The sequence below is a fragment of the Armigeres subalbatus genome, chromosome 3 (assembly GCF_024139115.2).
Source record: "Armigeres subalbatus isolate Guangzhou_Male chromosome 3, GZ_Asu_2, whole genome shotgun sequence".
Taxonomy (NCBI): domain Eukaryota; kingdom Metazoa; phylum Arthropoda; class Insecta; order Diptera; family Culicidae; genus Armigeres; species Armigeres subalbatus.
The window spans coordinates 418137516-418142239 of NC_085141.1; the positions used below are offsets into that span (position 1 = coordinate 418137516).

A 4724-nucleotide genomic window follows, 5' to 3' on the forward strand; every position below is an offset into this window, starting at 1 on the left:
AAGTGCTGCTCGTCTCGAACCAACAACCGGAGGGAGCACGATCCATCGTTCACTTCTCAGCCGTCTTCATTCGGGTGGAAAAACCTCCAGCAGGAAAACCACATCGCATCAATTCCCAGTGCCCATCCCCACACGGCAGGGCAACTATTCGGATGCTTGCCTGAGACTGCGATGTGCTGTTTGGTGGTGCGGTTTCTCAATTGCGTGTACCTCTATGCATCAGGCACTCAAACTTCAGTCTCTAGCCTCGTCGCACCTCGCACGATTTCCAAGGAAACACACCCGATCCCAGAGCACTTTTCGGAGCGCACTAATTCCCATAAAGGATCCAGCCTTAAATATTCGGTCTTTCGGGTGAAGAAAAGCTCGGATGATGATGCTTCATACTCATCCTGCAGTTTTGGATTGATGGACTTTTGTCGTGGGGAAGGAGAGAAATTAAAGCATTCAATTATTCAATAAAATTTTATAGTTTTATGACGCAGTTTCCCATTCAGTGGATATGCCAGGGGTTGTGGATTAGTCTGGTCCATGGAATTTGAATTCATGATTTACTGTTAGTGAGTTCCTTGAGTTCATTTAAATTTGTGATCAATTGTTTGAAAGACGATCTTTTAAGTTTAAATTTGAATGGCGTAGCTTCACAATCAGAAATATTTGTAAAAATAATTTTCATCTGTATTTCTGATTGCAAATAAAGCTTGTTTTTAGTTTCAAATTCAACAAGTTTTTGACTGAATTTACAAAACAGTGCAGTAAAAGTCTTAATTTAATAGTTTTAATATTTTACATTCAGACAAAGGGGACAAGCCTCCCGGAATCCAAATTTAAATCTACTCGCTTTAATAGGGCATTCAATACGGAAGCAACGCACAAATGCCATTTCAATTATATCAGCGTGCCCTTGAAAACGCGAGTGAATTTAGTTTTGGATTCTGGGAGGCTTATTCTTTAAAAGAGGGAATAACAAAAGAGCATCCCATATTGCTCCTCGAAAATTACTGCCTTTAGCTTCCCTGAATTTATAATAATGTCGTGCATACTTTATATTTCATCGGGAAGCAAGTTCATGCTAAAGATTATAGCCCGTCAGCCGTACGAGTTCCCGTTTTAAGTATAATGGTTTATGCGCCACTCCCGAGGGGAGACCATTTACCAAGGTTGAGTGTGCCCGACTACGAGACCTTTCAGGAGAAGGTTCCTATTTTCCCAAACTTCTGGGCGGGAAACAAGATGGCTGACCACAATTGTTCAAATAGAACAAGAGGATAGCGAAAAAAAATATAATTGACCAAAAAGTGTTCCAATCGTCGACCGATGCTAAATTCAACAAATGGGGGTTTTATCATCATCGGTCAAGCCTCTCCATTCACCCTTTGTACTGACCTGTATTCGATTCGGCAGTACTCCAGTTGGTTTCGGAGCCAACTTCCCCTATACATAAAAAATACTAAAAAACTACCGAACTCCCGTGTGACCTAAAAAAACATTCAACCAGTTTCACTCCTCATAAGACATTTTAAAAACGTACATCTTCCCATGTCCTACCATCAAGCTTCATTTATTTCAGTGCAATTCAATTTATTATACAAGTCCTAGGAATCTAACTTTAGGCGCGGCGCGCTATAATATAATTCAGTGTCTATTTCTACTTGTTTCTACCTTTCCCATTCTTCATCTATCCTCTAGCTAGTCAACGTGCGTGTTTGGGGTTATGTTTCTATATCGTGTGCTTTCCTATCTCTCGGTTTCGTGCGACGGTTCATGCTATTTCGTTCATGCCACGCTGACCGGTACAACCTTCGGTAGCGGGCTCTCAAAGTCACTTGCGCAAGGACAACACTACATTCACGAATGAGTACTCACGACCTTTTTATGCTGCCGCCCGGCGACTGATGACGGATGAACAGGAGATGAACGGGGGGTGGTGAGGTGAACCCGCCGGGTGCCTTTCCTCGACGGAACTAGGCGGAAAATCGCAGCGAATGAACTCGGTGAACGGTCGCTCGTTCTCGCCCTGCCTAGGGCACGCTTTTGGCGTACGATACCCTCTTCCGGGCGTACCCAGGACACCTCTGAAGCTGATGGTGGGGTCAGCGATGACGTTGTCCGATGTGGTGTGATCGGGCACATGCAGCTTAGGCCACGAACCTTTATAGATAGGAATTTAAAAGAACCGTTGCACATGCACGTTTTAAAACTTTATCGCACACACTAATTCCACACACGTTTTACCTTTCTTGTTCGGCAGTGTTTGCACGCCTTCTCACTGCACGAAATATACTTTACGGCTATCTACGATCTGGGAAAGGATTTGTTAAAGCAAACTGATTGAACGAATTTAAATCACTTCTACCTCAATATTCAAACCACGGCGCGAGGACAACTTCGGAATCACTGCTGCCTCTTCCACTAATCAGTTCAAAGTGATCGAGAAAAGACTTTCAAATCCTCAGATTAACCCATTTTCACGATCTTCGGCACCGGATATCAAGAAAACAACGAAGTTGAATTTTCGTGATAAGCCGAGTTATTGAATCGTCCTCTCGACAATTACATCTCTCGCTATTTTTTTTCTCATTCTAGCTAACAGTCATAATCAGCCTGTTTGCTACCCGCTCAGAAGTTTATGGATGGGAGGGATACGAGCAAAAGGTTAATAGACCCTGAAAGGATTTTAGTGGGGTCGCTGCCCGCACGATTTTTGCATTGCTAGAGAGATCAACCGCCAAATCGAAATATGTAGGTGAACTATATTCAGGCACTCAGTTGGAGACTCATTTACATTTTGTTATGTCAAGTGGTAGGGCTCTTGCTCACTCGCGTGTGAAGCACGGTGGGTTTGATCGAATTCAATTTAAATAAAATCTAATATTTAGTTTGATTAATTTTAATTTTCATTTAAATTCAAGTTATTTTAATTTCCGATTTTTATTCGAAAAGCTACTTGCTACAAGATGGCTGGGTTCGATTCCCGGTCCGGTCTAGGAATTTTCGGGTTGGAAATTCTCTCTACTTCCCTGGGCATGAAAGTATCATCGTGTTAGCCTCATGATATACGAATGCAAAAATGGTAACATGGCTAAGAAACCTCGCAGTAACTGTGGAAGTACTTAGAGAACACTGCAATGTCACAGTGGGGATTAATGCTAATAATAATAAGAAGAAGATTATTATCAATATGATGTCACTTATTCGTATATTTAGGTTTTCTTAGTTTTTAGGTGTTTTAGTTTTTGAAAATAAAGTAAGCATTGACAATGTTGTTTAACTTTTGATTACTGATGATTAAAATAAAGCCCTGAAAATCAACTGAGAGAAATAAAATTATGACTTAAGTTTTCACCTGAGGAAATCCTAATAAAGGGAAATTGAAATAAAATTGAGCAAATAGTCATGGCAAGCTATTCCATAATTTTGCTCTCGATTTGGCTATGATCCTATTAATGTGTCGTAGGCCAAAAATGAGTACCTATTTTTTCCCCTAAATTGGAAATCTGTTGGCTAATTTGATTACCGTCATTAAAATGCTTTCTTCAATTTATTCAGTAGGCAATCGTCAAACAATTCTCAACGCTTCCGAGCTTCGCTGACTTCGATAGGCCTTATTGATGGTGAAGCGTGAAGCGCAACAAACCCCAAACCATCTAATTTCATTGCGCTCTGCTACGAAGTCCAATCCGGCATAGAACGAACCCTTCACGAATTAATCGAATGAGCTTTGCTTCTGTGCCTGCAAACAACCAACAGTGTATTACCAGTCGATGGTCCGGTTAACCGCTCAGCATAAACCATTGAAATTCCATCACTCGTTATGCTCGGGTTATTAAAATGTAATTGTTGAGTGCTGGTTCGATAGCCATGGAGCAAACAAAAAGCGCAAAAATGGAACAATATCAATTTTCTTGGAACACAGTGGTTTCCAAGCCTGTTGTTAATGATCAGGTTGTTTTGTATGGTTTGTATATAATTTTATGTTTTAATTAGAGTTTCATCAAGAACTAATAATGAGATTCAACGGAAACAAGGCATCAATAAGATTCATCAAAACAATTTACAATGATCCGTAGCTTGCAGAACACTAGCATCAGGAATATGGATCACCGGCGTCGCAGTCGTCGGCTGCTCGATATCCATATCCAATCCGGCAACAATACAACGTCTGATGCGGCGCAGGGAGGCTTTCCCGTGTGCTTTCTTGCCAACCCACTTCAACATTCAATCGCCACAATAGATCTCGCGTTCGGCCAGCTGGTCGAAGGCGGTCGTCATCATCCACCATGGCCTCACCGATCAACAATCGTTCGAGTTGGAATGGTTTGGAGGAAAAAAAATAGCAGACCCTATTCGTTGCTGCTGCACCTGAGTAACCATCTGGATCGGTCGCAAACACCGAGCCGTAAGGAACGGCCGTTGTGGGGGAGTAATTTGCGAGGTTTTCGCGTCTGAACTAAAATAATGCATGGCTTTGCAGCGGCAGCAGATCGCTTGATTTATGTAACGGACCCCATGGAGGCTTATCTGAATTTTTGGTAACTATGTACATGCAGGTTTCCGGAATGATGTGATGAGTATGATTGTTGAACAAGTTTCTTTCTTCAATTCAAACGATCAAAACATGTCTCTTTTGAATTTGAACGAACGGGGTAATAAAAATCAAACATGTTCAGCGTTAAGGAACATTAACCTTCTTGAACTGCGGTGAGTCATACGTGCAGACAGCA

General features: G+C 41.7%; 1 long non-coding RNA gene across 1 annotated transcript; it reads right to left on the reverse strand.

Annotated features, from left to right (window-relative positions):
• Positions 1-1691: 1691 nt before the first annotated feature.
• LOC134224315 (uncharacterized) lies at positions 1692-2740 on the reverse strand. The gene is made up of 3 exons (XR_009982901.1): positions 2357-2740; positions 2236-2302; positions 1692-2151 (listed from the first exon to the last, which is right to left on the reverse strand). It is a non-coding gene; the product is annotated as an uncharacterized LOC134224315 (long non-coding RNA).
• Positions 2741-4724: the final 1984 nt, after the last annotated feature.